The sequence below is a fragment of the Passer montanus genome, unplaced genomic scaffold (assembly GCF_014805655.1).
Source record: "Passer montanus isolate IOZ18808 unplaced genomic scaffold, ASM1480565v1 scaffold9, whole genome shotgun sequence".
Lineage (NCBI taxonomy): Eukaryota > Metazoa > Chordata > Aves > Passeriformes > Passeridae > Passer > Passer montanus.
Window position 1 is genome coordinate 12,028,016 of NW_024374367.1, and position 18,758 is coordinate 12,046,773.

The 18,758-nt window shown below is 40.4% G+C and overlaps 1 long non-coding RNA gene across 1 annotated transcript; it reads left to right on the top strand.

Moving 5' to 3' along the window:
- The first annotated feature begins 793 nt into the window (after positions 1-793).
- LOC120495729 lies at positions 794-17,119 on the top strand. The gene is made up of 4 exons (XR_005626134.1): positions 794-1,024; positions 11,830-11,896; positions 12,017-12,140; positions 16,676-17,119. It is a non-coding gene; the product is annotated as an uncharacterized LOC120495729 (long non-coding RNA).
- The last annotated feature ends 1,639 nt before the right edge of the window (positions 17,120-18,758 follow it).

The following is an 18,758-nucleotide window of genomic DNA, read 5'->3' on the forward strand; positions in this document are numbered from 1 at the left end:
GATATCTAAGATGCTAATTTGGAGGAGGATTTTTATCCCAAGTAGAGATGCTTCAGATGGGATAAACCAGAAATTCTCAGTCTTGCCCACACAGGGAAATATCAGAACCACAGATTTAAGGGAGAAAGCATGTACCTATCTTAGGTGTGTTTCCTGGCACTCAATTTTTATACCTACATAAATTTCTGGTCACTTTGTGAGTAACTGTTTGCATCCACCCATCTGACTAACCTTTGCAAAACTCTTACCTACAGGTGCAGCCAGGAGAATAATTATTTAGAGCAGCATCAATTCTTTTCAGCTTAGCCATGAATGGGTATTGTGTCAATAGTAAGATACAGCTTATACCTTGCTACTGGATTATATCAGATTTAAGTTACTCAGGGATATAGCCTCAAAGTCTGTGAGTGTTTGAAAAACTGATTCTAGGTATAGTGTTGTGTTCCACCTCAGTTTCCACCACTAGACATCCAGGGTATTTGGTAATATGAATCTCAAAACGTGAATATTTTTTTTTCCCCATTTATTCTTGAAGCTCTTCTCTTTTAAAATGCCATGCTAAGCAGAGGTTTCTGGCTAGTTTTTTTGTTAGGTGAGCTAGCATGTTATTTATATCACTTTATCCTGCTCCCCTGTCCATCTAAATCATCCCCGACTTAAATATCAGACATAAATAGTGTATTTTTATAGCATGAAATAGGAATGATTGCTATCTGGCCAAGTGGAACTGAAATAAAACCCCACAGTTTGTGCTAATAGCTTCAGAGTGTGTCCTGAGGGCTGCTAAGCCACTGCCGTTCTATTGATTTCAAGATATTGCATACAAGTTCTTAAAATGTGTTATTAAATAGGATTTTCTCCTGTTATTTGCCATGAGTAGAATGTGAAACACCCCCCAAAAAGCCACGGTGGAGGGGCAGCTGAGGAGGCAGGTGAGTGCCACTCGAGTCACTGTGCTGCTGACGATGCCACCTCCCTGCAACAGGGCTGGCTTTGTCTGAAGCACAGCCACAGCAGCTCACAGGTGAGCCTCTCAATTTTTTTGCATGCCAAGTTCATCCTCCTTTGACTCTTTATTGAGAATTTTAATCCTGCAATTTAATGGGAATGAATTTCAGCCACTGGCTTTTTGCATCGCTTTCTAATAGCTGTAAAATTGCCCAGGTTCTTTGGAAATTGCCCAAGAAGCATGAACTACAACAAACCTTTGGAAAATATTGTTATATATTCCAGATGCTCTTAGGAGCATTTCCAACAGCCTTCAGTGATAAAGGCTGGAAGCTTTCCAAAGCTGGTAAATGCATCTAATTCCCTCCAGGTCCAATAGCTACCACAAGCTCCCTTGGAGCCTTCAGCCAGGAGCAGGCTGTACTTTTGCTGGGTAGCTCAGACTTTCCTTTAGCAGATTATCAGATTGTAATCATGTTAGCAGTGAATTTTACATTAAAGCAATCCCAAAAATACTACCAATCACTTTAAGTTTATGAACCGCATCTCTCAGAAATGAACCTGAGTAACAGGAATTGTGTGAGAGTCAGATAATCCTCCCAGCTGCAGAGAACTCTTCTAGCAATTGTTTTAAGATGTTATTGTGGGATGAAAGCACTGCTTTAGCTGTCCAACAGTTATAAATGGGGCTTTTTCTTACACAGCACTTCTTTTTCTGGCAATCACCTGATCAACTGTGTATTTTAATCTGATGCTGTAATGGTCTACCTCAGATTTTCTCTTACTGCTTTTCAGCCCAGAGGCATTTTATATCATTTACTTGCATTCCCTATTACTTCCCTATTGTGCATTCCCCATTATGATGATCTCTGTTGTTTTGAATGGTACTTGATCTTAAAAATACTGCAATTATTTTAGCCACATGAATTTCAGCCTTGATGTGGTGCAGAGCAGGATTGCTATTTTGTCTAATAGCAGGTTTTCTATGTTAAATCCTTTCCTTTGACCTGTGCCACAGAAGATTCAAAGCTAATAGCTGGAGAATGTTTGGAAATGAGCCCACAACTGGCTGTATCCAAGCTATAAATGCTCACCAAGTCCACCTGCCCAGTCAAGGCATGGCTGGGGACAGTAATATTATCTCTGACAGCTAAATCCAATTGGAATAGCTGTGGGGAAAACCAAGAGCAAATATCTGCTCAGCTTCAGAGCTCAGCTAAGCTGTAGCTGCCAATCTTGAGTCTTTTTTCAATGGGTAAGACAACCTAGGCAGACACAGGTTTGTGTATGGACAAGTCCATAAAGGCTTCCCCAGTCACCTGAGGGATTAAATTTGGATTGCAAGTGCACCTAGACCTTCCAGCTCTTTATCTGATCCTGAATGACATCTTTTCCTTCTCTTTGCAGGGATAGGAGAACAATTTATGAAAGATTGCTAAACTCATTCATTTTCTGAGTGCATTAAGTGCACCAATCTCAGGTTATGTAACAGACCAAAGAGAAAACAAGTGAGTCTAGTGGCCATCCAGTTATCCCCACTGTGGTGAGCTTACATCCATGTGACAGGTGACAGGCTGGGGCAGTGGCCTCTTGACAAGACAGAACCCATCCTGCAGTGTGGGGCACAGTCCCACGGTTTACACTGATGGCTTGGGAACCTGAGCATCCATGTACACAAACATCCAAACCTGGAATCCACAAGGAATTATTTCCAAGTCATGGGTTGAGATCAGTTTTTTTTCTAAAGGTTTTTATCTCTGTGGTTCTACGTGAGATTGTGGAGAGGTTTTCTTACTCCAGATCCAGTTCTGTCAGAGATTTCAGGACAATAAGAGAACCTGGCTCTAGTCTCATACAGATGCATTCTTAATCTCTCCTTTCTAGGAGAACTCTAAAAGTCACTAAATGTTAGAAAACCAATGATGAAGACAGATCTTTCAGTAAAACTTTTAAGAGATTTTTTGCTTTCACCTGCTTGCAATAACTCATTGTGCATGGATTATTAGACTTCAAAGCTGTGTTCTCTGCTCATGATTTAGGTTTTAAATATGGGCAGGCTTCAAAATGGAGTGTTAGACTGCATTAACAATGTTTTTCATCACACAAACTCTAAATTTTGTGTGTAAAACTATATTTTCTTTCAATTTTTCTTCAGTGTTTGTGGTGACTGTAATGTCACCATCTGTTCAAGAAGAAATAGCTCAGATGTGTCAGAGACATTAATGCCATGTAATGTTCCAAAATTTCACATTATGATAAATCTATTTGTTTTCATTTAATATATGTCTATACTAGTTATTGTTTGTAGTCAGAATGCCCAGCTACAGGTGTTATAAGTGGGAAACTTGAGACTGATTGGACACTGGAGGTGAAATCTTCCAGGGAAGTTGAAAGCAGATTTTCTTCTGACTTCAGTTTGCAATGTTTCTGAAATTAGTTCTAAAAATTACCTGCTTATTTTGGGCCTCTTTAATAAAACCCTTCAGTTCAGAACACACATTGCCTTAGCTGATCATGTTGTGTTCAGTCCAGACCTGCATTTCAGCTGTAGCAATCATCAGCCTTGATGCTTTAGTGAGCAGGATGCTTTTATTTTATCCTTGTTTGAGACAGTCTGCCAAAGACAGGATTACATCAGGTGTAATATTTGCCAGTAATCTCCTCACTAGAGGCTGTCATTGGTTGTCATTCTCCTTCAAGAAACAGTTTGAATTTAAGTTTTAAATTTGATTTACCAAAATGGCCAAGCACTGGATAGATAAAGATTTTACTAAACTAGCTAGGTAATAAATCTGCTTAATCTCACTCTAACATAAACCAGCCATCAAGTTTGTCAATGTATCAATTTTCCTTTGGGCAACCAAGCCATTTTCTGGGAGTGCTATCTGAGTAGGAATGGATGTACCCTGATATATTGAAATAGCTCCTCAGTTGTGTCTACAGCAGCTTCAGCAGCCAGCCAGTGTAAGGATCCTGACACATGCTTCAGGACATTATTTGAAGAAATAGTTATGTTTTAGAGAAATTTGTCTCACTTTGAAGAAGAATCAGTGCAACAGAAATATTCATTGTTTCTACCTGGGCAGGAGGGCTGGCACATCCCTGGCAGAAGGCAGCAGGTGGGGTTCAAACAGCTTGTGCAGCTTGGAGGTCAGGAGTTCTCCAGAGATACTGCATCATGGAAGATTTTGTCAGTTCAGCAATTCCTTTATTTAAACAAAAAATCAAAGGAAAAAAACCATAATAACAATGCTAATAAAGTGGAAATCTGTGCAAGTTGTGGTATGTAAAGTTCAAGCTGAAATCTGAAGCACGCTTCAGCAGTTTACATTAAATGTAATATTTCAAACTCAGATACTTTAGTATTGCTACAAAATGAAAGTAGGAGATAATAATCTTTAAAATCCCTAAGGCTGCTTTTTTTTTTTTTTTTTTTTTTTTAAAAATTTTAACCAGGACCTTAAACCAATCAAAATCAGTACAAGAAAATGGGTAAGAAGGGCTTTAGGCATGTATAAAACAACCCAAAAATCATAGTGACAAATCTCCTGCAATGGACAGGATCAGATGATACATGCAGCCCTGTCAAAATCCTTTTTTACACTGACTTAAATGAGTCTCTGGGCGTGTGAACTCAAGCATGTGAAGAAGCGAGAAAACATTTCTGGAGGAGTTTAGTTTCTTCATGACCTGTTGAGTTTGTTCTCTTAGCTCACTTCAGCATAAGATACTCACAGCTGTCTCAGGTACAAAGTAACAGGTGCTGAAAAAACACAGAGTAATTACAGAGAAGGCAAGAGCAGAGGTCAGAACTCTACCTTTAAAATAGCTTTGTCTCCTGTCATGCTGTCAGTCATCTCTCGAGTGGTGGCTGGTACCTAAGACCAGAAGGACTGCAGAAAAAGTATAATGGTGTAAACCAATTGCTCCCTCATGTAAAAAGGGGAAAAATAGTGTTTGACCCCTGTGAGCTGACTGGCGTATGTCTGGAAGTGTGAGATTTAATTAAACAGATGGTAGCATACATTACTGCTTTAGAAATGTGATTAATCATTATAAATGTTCTAGGTCCTTTAAAAGAATGACTAGAGCATCTGGCTATGCACACTGAAACAGTGAACACCCACCTGACAGGAATCCATCTCCATAAGGTAGATGATACTTGTGTTTATGTTAATTATTTGGAATTTTTATGCTTCAGTTGAACGAACGAGTTCTGGCACATTCTTTTAAATGAGGCAGATTCATTCTGATGTTAGACTGCATTTAGATTCTACCTACTGGTGAATTCTAGCATCAACAAAAAAGCATGAAGTTAAAAAATCCAAACTTAACCCAGCAGTTTTCAAAGATGCTAAGCTGAAATTTGAGATAGAATTTCACACTCTTTTCTAAACAGCTCTCATGTTACACACACATGGGACCCAGCTTTATCAGAAGTCAGTGATCAGAATTGCTGCCTGGCTGAAGTTGTCTCATGTTCATGTATGTGATCCTATCACTGCTAACCAGAGCCCAGGTATCTTAGGAGTTGTTCCACATGCAGGTCCTTGGCAGTGCCTGTCCCCTTGCATGAGCACAGGGAGAGCTTGGCTGGGGCTGGTCAGCTCCTTCTGGGTGCCTTTGTAACAAGCCTGGTGATTTATTTGCTTCAAATAGATATTATATTTTTTAGCCTTCTATATTTATCCACGTTCTGTCATTTAGTTCCATCTGCTGTACATGGGGAAATGGAGTCTTTATTTTAGAATCCAAACTGCTGTCAGCTCGAGGCTCTCAGAGACTGGCAGTGCTGAGAGCTGGACAGGACCCCTGTTTTCAGTCTGTTCTCTGTTTTCAGCCTGGAATCATGCATTCTAAGATTCCTTTCTATGAATCTTTGCCTCTTAAATTCATTTTTGCTCTCCAGTTGCACATTGCTGGCTGATATCCAAAGTGCACATCAGCCATGCAGGAGGTGTTTGGTGCCTTGCAGGGTGGGGAGATGCCCATGCAGCTCTCTGGGATTCCTCTGCTTGGGAATATTTTAATAATGCTCAGAGAAATAAGAGGTGAGACAACCCTGAGAGTGAATTACAGCCATCAGGTCACAGTCAGTGTTCTAAAACAAGCAGTGTAGGCTTAGTTGCCAACCTATATTGGTTTTCATTTGCTAAAAATCCCAGTAAGAGCCAACAAGCCAGTTTGCTGTTCCTCTTGCTCAGCAGATCAATGGATTAATACTCTCTATAATTTCCATATGACTCTGAAAGGCTTACAGAAATAAACTTGCTGCAGAGGATCACCTTCCAGGCTCTGTGCATCTATAAATGCCATCTGTTGGTAGCTGAGAGCTGGGTGTTATGGTAACCTGAGTGCTCAGACTTGAGCTAATTGCAGAGTACATGCCCATGCTCAGGGAGCACAGATGCACGTGGGTGCACAACGCTGGCACGAGGATGGCACAGGGAAAATCCAGAAGATGGGAAGCCTTTGGATGGATCTCCCTTGCAGCAGTGGTGGGGTTGGAAGCAAGGAGGTCATCTCCTCCACAGCCCCAGGAAGCAAGGAGGGTTACTTGAGTACTGCCACATGCTCAGAGGCCAGGTAACAAATAATCTGCTTTGTTTCACAATGTGGATTGAATTTTGGGGGAAAGATAAGGGCAGGGTGAAGCCTCTGTGCTGAAATTTTATTTTTCGTATAAACTTTGAGATGCCTTGTGTGTGATTCAATGTGGAAGTGCCACAAGTTCGTTCCATCTGTACAAAGAAAAGCTCATGATCACTGTGGCTATGAAGTGAATTTGAATCATCCTGCACACAACTCTGTGTGCCTTTACTGAATTTCTAAGATTGTGCTTCACAGAAAGTAATTTGGCATAGGTACACAGCATTTTTCCAAATGCCTTGTGCTTTTAAAAGTGTCTTTCTGCATATGGCCACGTAGATCTAATAGAATTTAATAAAACAATTTCCAAAAGCTGGACAAGTACACAGCCTCATTCCCCATAGTTGACTCTTGTATTAACCAGTATCCTGCTCCTGTTTTGCTGCTTCGTGCACCCATTAATTATGGATCAATTATTCAATTCTTTGGGAACTCAGGTGAGCCCTGGGCTACTGAGTTGTGAAATTAAAGCAATGCCACAATGAACAGGAAAGAACATACATTTACTTCAGAGCCATCCTCCTTCTGTACTGATATTCCTGGGACAAAAGTATTTTTCTTCAGTCAATAATTAAGGCAATTGGTGTGGTTGTGCTTTTCCCCACACCCTTCAAACTCTTCCAGCATATTATTTATCAAGATCTGCTTTCTGAGTGGCAATCTTTCCCCATTTTTTAATGGCACAATCAAAATCTGAAAGCCAAATGCCTGTTCTCACTGTAGGCACAATTCACCCTGCTCTGAATGTTTCCTGAATGAAGCACAGCACAATTACCAAAAGAACAACTGCTTTACAAAGTGGATCTTGTACTTCAGTAAAATGCAGCCACCAAGGATCAGCTCAACAAATAGAGCATTAATTTTCTATTTGACATGCTGGAAAAGGTGCCAGTCCAAACAGAGCAGTGGCTTCTCAGCTTCTGGGAGCAGGAGGAGCAGCACTCTCCATCACATTGCTCATTTTGCAGTCACCCTCTTTCTTATGATTGCACTTTGATTCCTCCAATATGTAGCTGGTTAAATCAGCTTCTCTTTATCTTTGGGGAGTGAAATTTCTGGTGACAAATCTTTTGCTAGTAAAAATTGTTTGCTTTTGAAAAATGCTCTCCAGTGTAAGAATCTGAATAAATTTGAAACAATATATTTACACAAAATCGAACTATGCTAACAAATGAAGATAATGGCCTGTTTTTCATTGCCTTACCCTTTGTTCAGTCTCTACATCAATCAAGTTAATCAATTAAGCAAATTACAGGAAAGACCTAACACTTTATAGCTTTTTTTGCATGGAGAAGAAAGGGAAATTAAGCTGATATTGTTTTCAAATATCTGTTCTTCTACTAAAGTGCCAGGTCTTTATAGAGTGCTGTATTCAATGCACAGTCTCCCTGGTAATAACTGCTGTATTGTAATTTATCTTTAACAGTGCAGCAGGAAGCCAGCTCTCTGTACATAGTGAGGAACGTCTGTGCTGCTGAGAACCAACCTGCTGCTGTCAGAATTGTTTAAAGCCTCAGGACAAGGGCTGCAAACCAGTTTGGGCAAAGATTTCCTTCTGTTCCTTTAAAAAATGATTCTTCTATGCTGTGACAAAGGGTTGATCACACCACTAACCTGAGGCTGCCTTGGATATCTCAGAAAAACACTGCTGAGAACAATCATTTTTGGGACCCCAGCCTTCCTCTCTTATTAGTGAAAAAATATTGAGAGCTTCTAGTTCATTTGTGAAACCAAAGCTGGATATGGGATGATGCATAGTTGAAAAAAACAACTCCTTTACTCTAATCTTCCAGATGGACACATTTTGTTGTTTGGTTTCCAGAGAGGTCATCATGACCTCCTGGGATGGCAAAGATTGTCTTCTGTCATATGGTCTGTGAAGGTGGGAAATATATGAAATGAAAGCTTGAAGTGTTTATTTTGTATTTTTATTTTTAGGTTGCAGCATTAAAATTAGGAAGAAAACTTCAGGGTAGTCACATAGAAATGATTTTTAGATCATGTAAGTAGCCTACAACAATGGGCTGTTTAGGCTGGGCTTGTTCACTTCCATGATACTTCCAGAAGTTCTCCCTGAGCAGGAAGCAATAGCACATCCAGGAATTCAGAGAAACTTTTTGGTTGTGTGATTAACACTGAGTTACAATATAGAGAATTTTTTTCTAAATTAAAATCTTAACCTTTGAAAAAGCTGTGTTGAAAGTTAGTTTGTCAGTTTAGAAATGAAAGAGTAAAGCTTCCCTTAGTCTATTTTGAAAGCTCCAGCCTACACATATTTGCAAGTTTCTCCCAGAAAATACTGCTCAGGTGTAATAGCTGCCAGAGGATGGTGAGACAGTGCACTGCTCTGGTGTTAGTCACTCATTGACAAACTGCCTGCTTTTGCCACTAGATTTATACAGCCATTTAAAGAGAGAAAATTCAGGAGCAGCAGACTAAACCAGAGCAGCATAATGTGCTATTTCTCCACCTAATGGAAATGTCTGCTTCCGTGGTCACCCTTCTGTCTGCCCATGAAATTCTGTGCCTTGAAAGGCAGGTCTATGTTTTATATAGGACAAATCTAATTAAAAAGACTTTTCTTCTCCTTCTAAGGGAACATTTTTTGAGGTCCTTCATTGCCTGTCTATACAAGGTTCAACCCCACTCCCAAGGCCAGGCTTGTCCATCCTCATTGATGGTCCCATTGTGAGAGGGATCTCACCTTTATTCATTCTCATGGTCTGTCTGGAAGGAACACCAGTAAACTCAAGTCCATCCTCCTTCAGGTTTCAAATCCAAATCCTGAGATGAGCACAGACATCTTCAACTTACCTGTGCTGAATCATAACAATCCTATGGAGGAGTTTGCCCAAACCCACTCCCAACCAGAATCATCTTGCACAGACACAACAGGATCACTTCCAGAAGTTGGTTTGTGCAGGATCCAGGGGCTGCAGGCTTAGAAGAGGTGCATCTCTGGGCCTCAGTTCAGCAGTCCTTTTAATGGGCCCAGTCATATCAGCCTCAAAAAGCACCTTGAGCAATTTAGATAAGCCATTTAGCAAGCAGTGCTCTTAATAGACTCTGACAGCCAAACGGGGATAACACTTCTCACTGCTATAAATTAAAGGAGAGATTTCCTTTTCTCATGAGGACTTGGAATAGTGTTAGCAAACACATTTCCTGATGGCTTTTTCCTTTCTGTCTAACTTCAGAATACATCACTTTGGGGACTGTATCCACTCCTGAACTGCTCCTGTTTGCCTCCCCCTGCTGCTGCCTGCTCTGTCAGCAGTCTGGGATGCAGCCCGTGACATTTTTCGCTCCTTGTCTCAGAGGCACATGGTGCTGAGTCCTGCCCAGATGCTCCTGCAGGCCTTTCTGTGAAGTCTAAGGATAGAGCTGTTCAACTGAGTGATACTCATAGCAAGAGAGGCAGTCTTGGGAAAGAAAATCAGACTAAAAGCAGCCTTGCCTCAGATGGTGCAAACAGCTGAAGAAGAACTTGATTTCAATTTAAAGGGCACTTCTTTGCCAGTTCTGAAGTGCAGTGTGTGGTAATAAGAGATGATTATGCCACACAATAGCCTGAATATAGTAACTGAGGCATGTTGAAATTAAAGGAGATTTCTTCATATAAGGCATGATGTAATGATTTCTGTCATGCTTACAGCCATCAATGAAATTAGCAACTCATTACATACCCAAACCAGGCAAATATTTAAGGCTGCTGGTAGTACATAAGTAAGAAAACCAAAGCCAGTCTAAGGACCTAAAGACTGAGTGCATTCCCTACTTTATTTATTAGGCCAGAATAGAAGAAACTAGAAATAACCATCTACTGCTCTGAGCATCCTGTCAATTATTTCAAACGACAAACCCAAAATGCAATATGAACATCTCCCTGCTTCTAGCAAAGCACAATAGCTACTCAAATATTCCTCCCCCTCCTTTCCAACCAGAACTTTAATTCATTTCTCTTTCTCCCAGTGCCAGGTCAAGTAGATGAATATTGCAAGCACTGCTGATAGATGCAATAGCCAAGCATTCTTTTCCTCATTTTTCAATGAAAAGTAGGGATTGTTGCTGAAAATGCAATGAAAACATGTTACAGTGTCTGTTTTTAGCAGAAGGCTTGTAAATTACTAGGTTTTTGTTCCTTGTTCTGAGTTTCCTTGAGAGACTTCTTTTTCTCTTCTGTGCTTAGCTACCTGGTAATATTTTGACCTAAGAACTTCTCTGCTCTCTTCTACCTTTTAACTCACTACAGCTTGAGAGGATGAGTAGCAAGGAGAAAAGTATCTGAAAAGCTGCTGATGCTCTTGCTGTTTAACCACCACATTTTTCTCTCCTTTAATCTCACTTACAGGTTAACAGTATGTGATGCATTATCCTGAAAGAATTAACTTCTTAGCATCATTAATAATTAGTTTTACAGGTATTGCCATTATTTAGATGTAAACCAAGAAAACTGTCATTCCCAGACCCATAAGAACAGTACTCTGTTATGACAATAGCTGTGAAACCATAGATGAAAACCTGTCACCTGGAAATCTCTGGCAGGACTTCTTAGAGTGCCAGTACCTGTATTTTCAAACAAATCAAGTGCCTGAATCCCTTTGAAAAGCTCAGATCAGCCACAGGCAATGACACTGCAGCATACAGCTGGTCTGGGTGGGCCTGTGAATCTGTTTACAGATGTGACCCCACAGCACTGAGAGCAGAATTTAGCCAAGGACTGCTGAAAGAATTTAAGAGGTTCAGATGCCCATATCCATGATTCCTCCTTCCACTCCCACTACAAATGTTTCCCATTCATGCCTGATCTGACTGCCCACAACTGGTGTAAGGCTGCAGACACACATTCTCCTCTGGAGCATCTGTGCTGCTCAAAGAGGTTCTGCCCCCAGCCCACACCCATCTGTCTCCTCTCCCTCTTGCTCTGTCTCTAGTTTCTGAAGTCACCTGATTCCCTCCAAGCCTTCCAGATGTCTACCCAAATCTCACTGATATTCCAAGAAACACTGAAGGCTGGGCCACAAAGTAGAAATGAGGAAATTTTTAACTGAAAGGGAAAAACATTCTTTCCCCTTTTCTAATTAAGGAAAATACATGCATAGGAGGAGATGGGGTTTTTTCAGCCTGAAGTCCAGGATAAAAGGTAAATTTCTCATTGTCTTCACTTTGTTGCTTTCTTAAATTTTTTGTACAGCAGAAAATCCAGCATGGTGAATGTCCATTGTTTTTCAGATCTGCTCTGGGTTGTGCTGCAGGGGAATCACCCCTTCTCTAGGGGATGCACACAGTCCCCAGCCAGGTGAGGCCCCTCTCCCCTACTCCAGTGTGCACCCCTCAGGTTTTGCTGCAATATGTGGCATGTGAGCTCTGAGCTGCAACTCAATTTACACTTTTTTTTTTTTTTGCTGTTTCATTTCAGGAGACATGCTCACTTGGTGCATAAACAAACCTGAAGGTGACTACACCAGATGAAATATTAATAACAGCTCCTCCTTTCCATTTCCACCACACCTCTGGTGATTCTTTGCACCCATACAAACCTGGTAAGTGACTTTCTGAGCTGCAGAAGTTGCTGCCTCTTCTTCCTGGTCCCCTGTGTCCCTGCTGCAGCTCTGCAGCCCTGGCTGGTTGCTCCAGTGATTTTGGTGTCTGTGTGCTTCAGGCTCCCTGCAGCCTGCTGCTCACCACATGATGGATTCCTGAAACCTCTCTCTGCTCAGCCTTAGTTGCTCAGGTGATCAGGAACAATGTTCCTGATCCCAAAATGGACATTTGGCAAAGGTAATGCCCTTTCACAAGATCTTGCATTAGAGAGTGGGAATAAACAGATGCTCTCATGGGGAAACTTAAAGTCTTTGCTTAATCAAAAGGTGTGGTATGGCCAATTTAATATTAATAAAATTGTCTTTTTAAGCATAATTCAGAGAAAGCTTTGATACACAACTTGCTTTCTGTGTTTTATAAAAAGGCTGGAAAGTGCTTTTTTAGATTGTTCCTTTCCATTGTCTGAGTTGCAGCAAACATTGATGTGTTAGTCACAAGTGCCTTTGTTTGGATGTAAAAGCTTATTTGAAGTGGCATCAAGATTTCCTTTAAATGCCCTGGCCAACAAAAAGGAAAAAAACAACCCAGTTTATGAATGTGGCTTCTAAAATTCTGTACTCAGTGCCCTTTAATATTGCAATCCCATGTTCTTCAGATTCCTTCCAGATATATTGTCAGATTTAGAAGTGAGTAAAGGTGAACTTTATTGAATAAGTTCATTATAATGATATTTCATAGGTTTGGGCTCGCGATTAATGGATTGTAAATTTATACTTTAAGACTAGGAGAACATGATCATATAAATTGTCTTATTGAAGTTAACAGGGCTGTTCTTTGAAGAAAAATGCCACTCAGCAGAACACTTCAATGTATGCATAGCTCTAAGCATATGTTTGAGTTCAAATGAAGTCAATCTTTTGGTTTTAAGAGAGCTTGACTGTGCTTAGGTTCCTTAAAACATTTATATTAATATATAGGGTGGCTGCTGCAGTAGCCTTGGGGTGTCATTAATGATTTAAAAACAATAGTCCTTCTGAACACTCATGAACATTAGGTAAGAGAACTACTATTAGTTGGCAACGAGGTTAAAGCCTTAAAAACTCTGCCATCTGATATGTTGATTAAACTTTCATATGCATTTTGCAGATGCAAAGAGCATTTAACTGCACACTAGTTGCTGAAGACTGGTACCTACTTTCAAGTGTTGTAAATAAAAAGTTTCCAGAGTGCAGTTCAAGAATGGTAGTAAGGAAAGGATTTGCTATTGCTAATATTTCTGTCTACATATTCAGAAAAAAAATGTGGATTTGCTTTGAAAATAATTTTCCTTAGGTTATTTTGGAATATCCTTTCCCTCACAGGCTAATAGAACTTTGTGGAAGGATGGGAAGGAGCTCGCTGTGGTCATACTTCTCTGTAGTGACACAGCACTGTGTGATGAAGGAGCATTGCTGACACAGCAGCCACTTCAATGCATCTCCCTTACAGCAAAAACTGCTCTCTATAAGGGTAGTTTGAAGGCAGAAGTTCATTTATTATATTTCTGTAACAAAGACACCTGATGTCTTAATTAAGAAACCAATACAAAATGAACAGGAACATTCTACATTATTAAACAAGGGTATCGAGGTTGAATGTATTTTTTGCTCTATACACATAGGACACTGTATATACAAAGGAAACTTTTTAAGTAAGCCTTCCAAATCTGAATCTCAAGGTCCTTATCATAGGTAATCTATCAAGAAACACAAAACAAACAGCACTGTTAATCCCCTGCTTCTGAAGTGTATCTGCAGGTTACTTGGCAGCACAAAGCAATCACATGCTCCACAGAGCATCCTTTCCCTCGTTGAGAGAAAAATCAGCCCATAATTTTTTTTTCCCCTTTAAATTCCAAGTTAATTTTTACATGAGCCTCCAGGTGTTTCCATATCCCCAGCCACCCCTCTCTCCAAAAGTGAAGGAGAGCACCACTGGTGTCTGGTGTTCACACCTTAAATCAGCCCCAAACCCACTGATTTCCTTTGGCCAGGAGCTCCATTCCCATCAAAGAGGTGATTAAAAGGTTACAGCAAAGGCTACAGTCCCTTTGGCCTTTTACCTAAAGTGAGAATAAAGAAGGACAGAGCAGCAGTGGTGATGATTGATCAAGTCTAACCCCTTCATATTTGAGCAAACCTCCTGGTCATTTTACATGACTGAGATCAGCCATGGTTCTGCAAATGCCCAGGTACCCCCATCAAGCCCTGGAGAGGGAGAGCCTGTGAGCAGATAACCCCAGAACCCTTGGTGGCCATTTCTCACCTGCAGCACGAACTCTGCTCTACAGCACTTGGTTGCTGTTGTCTTGGAAAACACCATTCTCATTTGCACAAATGAGTTGATAATATGACTTCTTTTAAAGTTCTCTTCCACGTAAAAGCACAGAACTAGTACCTACTAGTTCATATCACCAGGTTTTCTGCTGGACACTAAGTGGTGCAATTCAGAAGAAATTCAATACTGCCTCTTTTTTAGAGCCAGGCACAGGTGCATTGAAAATAAAAAAAGCCTTTATTTGGCTGTGGGTATTGAGAACTAGTACAATGGGTAACTCTTGATTAAATTACAGATACACTGCACTGGGCAGTGCTTTAATATTTTTTTTTTCATATATTCCCCAAAGAGATGCATACTTTTATTTAAAAGCTCTAGAGAAATAAAAAAAAGAAGACAGTAGTAACATCACCAATAGGATGCAGAGAAATATCAGAGGACTCATTCAAACATTTTCAGGCTTTTGTACAGCAAAGCTATGAAGGGCACAGAAATGTTCAATATCAACATTGCTGTTCTGCTTCAGTGAATGGCCATAAATATGATATTTATAAAGTTTTGTATTTGTCACTCAAGGACCCAGTATAAAACCTTTTAAGTTCATGATTAGAAATATGTTCTGTTCCTTTTCCAAATTCCAGCCTGTACTCTGGAAGTCAAAATGCCTATTTTCTATCACAGGCATTGACAATAAAGATGAAGATTCAATGCCAAATTAGGGCCTAATCAATGCCTCAATACCTTCAGATTTTAGTGCACCTGCCCAAGACTAAAACTTATTTAACAGCTTTTAGGATGCTGATACAAAGGAGGCGGCTTACATTCTTCTCTTACCTCTGACTTGGCTCTCAGGAGCTGAGAAGAATCAAAACAATTTCTGACATAATACTCAGGAGGATAAGGTGAGTGGTGTCTGAAAAGGACATAGGGCACAGGAAAATGTGCTGTTCTTACAGGTTCCTTTCCAGCTGGAACCACAGTTTGGGTTGCAACGGGAACTCTTTTGTTCTCACACACAAAATTCTCTCTGAGATGGTGTGAGGGAGCTGTGAGCAAGTTATCCTCTGAATATTCATTGATTGCAGCTACACAAACATAACAGTAGCCCACCCACAGCTGACCAGTGAACAGAGCTGGCTGGAATTAATATTAAAATTCATTGTGCTATGCAAAAATTAGGCAAGTGTGATCAAGCAATGTGGTTTTTACATGCTTGCAGCTATCAAAGTTCAGAGCTGTTGTGGTCTAAATAATTTTCCAACAGAAAGATGTAGATATTTGTTTTGGAAGACCACCTCACTTAATATCTAGCACTTTACTTCTTAACAAATTATTTAAATAATATTTGGGAATCAACCTTTTTTTTAAATTTTAATTACAACTTACAGAAATAATATAAGGTTGGCCTGTGAGTAGTGTGATCATTCTTATCAATTTCTTTTGTTTTCAGCTCTTCCTTGAATTAAAAATAAAATTCTGGGGAGTGGAAATTTCTTCTTACAGTTGGTATTTGGAGCAGCATTTCTGTAGCTGTAGCTTAGCGTGGATGTTAAGGAATAACAGAAACTTTTTAAATTATAGAACTAATTATCTACACGCAGCTGATCAAACACTTTGCACTTCTAGCTGTGAGCACAGCTCACCACATCTGTTGGCCTCTCCCTGGGTGAGTCTGCACTGCAGTTGCTGCTGTGAATGTTATGGAGTGCAGACACACCAAAGGCAGCATTAAACTAACAAGCCTTGGATTTGTTACATGACAGCACAGAGCTTAGTGGTGGCTTTTTGCCTGGAGTCTTACCCAGCCACTTGCTGGGTGCTGGAGCCAACAGAGGGTTTGGGAGTGCCACAGAGCTGGGCAGCTGCAGCTGCTGCCAGCTGTAAAGGCTAATGCTGCTTCTCCTTCACAACCTCTTTCCTCCACTGTTTTTTGGGTGTTTGTTTGTTTTTTTTTTAAAGTTACTTCAGATAGCTCACTGGACCCACAGATTGCAATTAATGTTCTTGGAGGACAAAGGGATGACTGTGAATTGGCACAATATCAAAAAGGGGAATAGTCCAGGAAGAGTTGAGGTAGTTTATCCCTCCATGTAAAAGCTGAGTATCCTTGAGTGGTACAAAGAGAAAGAGGAAATTTGTTAAGACAGGCACAGTGTTCTCTTGAGTACATTGTATTGTGGCTGTTATTTAACATTGCAAATCTCCTTGTGTCACTTAGCTCATGAGGACTCCTGGAGCTGCAGGATAGAAGCACAATTAATGCACAACGTGCTCACCCTGGCCTGTCACACCAACAGACTGCATCAAGGAGTTGTCAGGCTGCAAGAAGAACCTTCCTGCAAACCCAGAGATTTCCACCTGCAGGGCTGGAAATATTCTCGTCCACGAGCCTTGGCACACACACCCTCCACCCTGTCCTGTGTGCAGGGCAGCCTTGTGCCACATGTCCAGATTTTCATATCCACAATCATAGAAAGCCACATGATGTTTTGTTTCATATTTATGTATAAGTGCTACAAAGCTTTCTGATGCTCCATATTCTCTTTGCAAGCAGAAAAGAAGAAGCAGTTGCATCCCTTTTCTTCAGACTTGTGCCATTTTTCCCCTTTCAGGATCAGCAATTGTCAGGCTGTTGTTTAACAATCCCTTGTGCTGGTGCTGTTTGTGGTGACTAAAACTCTTGCTTTCTCTAACAAAAGGCTTTTTATTGTTACTTTTTCCTCCACTGAATGAGATAATAAGGGCAAGCGATTTTTGATTTAACCTCCTGCTGCTAAATTTTCAAATTTTAAAGTGTTAACAAAAGAGAATGCATGTTTTCAGTGTTGAAAGCTCTGATTATACTATGGTAAAAATTTATAAAAATCAAAGGCAAGCAGACAATAGCAAGCTAGAGATATGTGACTCTCTTTAACTGCTGGTCTCCTGTAATAGAAATGGAACTTTGTCAAGAAAGCAAGCTGTAAAGAGAGACTGTTCTACCAAGTCTTAGACTGTATCCATTTTTGATAGATTTAGTTAACCTACAAGGGAACAACAGTATTGACATATATCACTTTGAAAAATGCCAGCTGAATGAGGTATTTTTGTTTCCTGGGTTACGTGCTGAAGCCATGTCATTTGTTCTGGTTTTTTTCAGTCCCTGCTAACACATTCTGTTCCTGTATTTTATGATTATATGTTCACTCTCTGAACTACCCCAAAGATATTGATTGCATTTTTTTGGAGAGTGACCAGTATTTCAGTCTATATGAAACTCTCATTTTTGTTCTTATTTATGTAATCTTTTGGACTCGAAATACAATTAGATGAGTAAAATTACTATTCTAACAATCCTTTAAACCTGGTAAATTATTCTTGGTAGGGAAACTTCTGGTTCCATAGTTTTCCTCAGCTGACATAACACACAAGAAAGATTTACTCCCAAAGGAGGAAACTAATGAAATTACTTAAATTTAGGTGTTATCCCAGTAGGTTTTTCCTAATAATTAATCACTGCCTGGTCCTGTGCCTTTCAAGTCTCCATCCTGGAAGGATAATGAATATTAAGGAAAGAAACCTTTTGGTTTTTTGAGTCTTCATTAAAACTAAGGATACAGCTGCCTGCTGAGGCACCTCACAAGGCAGATGCAGATCTGGGATTTTAAGATTCAGATCTGTTAATATTCAGAGCATGACCAGAACACCAAACCAATATGGTCAATGTCACCACTGCTGTTAGTCACAGCTTGTTTGGGGAGAAGAGTTTGGGTCAGGCTTGTCAACAACGTTTGATGCAAACAAAGCTTTTACAAGAGGATTGTTCTCTTTTCCTTTCATTCTCTTGTCTTCTATTTCCTGCATGTGTAGTGAGTGGACATCTGTGTGGGCAAACTGCTCTCTGTGGTGTCCTGCTGGCACCCCACCAAATCTGTGTGCTGGTAAGATTGCTGCTGCTGTGGCTCAGGACCCTGATTTGATCTCTCCCTGCTCCCTTCCTGGGAGAGCCATCCCTGGGGGTTCAGGAAGGGAGCTGATGTTTAGGAAGGGAGCTGATGGTGTTGATAGCAGCTCAGAGCAGCTCTGCTCCCAGGCTAGTGCCAGAAAACAGATGTGTGATATGCCCTAGCCTTGGCAGATGCACATGCCATATTCCATTAAAAGGGGTTATCCAACTTTCTGTCACATTGAGGGTGAGCAGCTCTTCTCTTTTGCATCAAAGCCTTAACAGGCAAAAAGAGTGAGCTCCTAGGGGAGGTGAGAACTCAAAGGAAAACTTCCCAGAGTGTGTCAGCACTGGATGATTGTCTATGTGAGAGGTT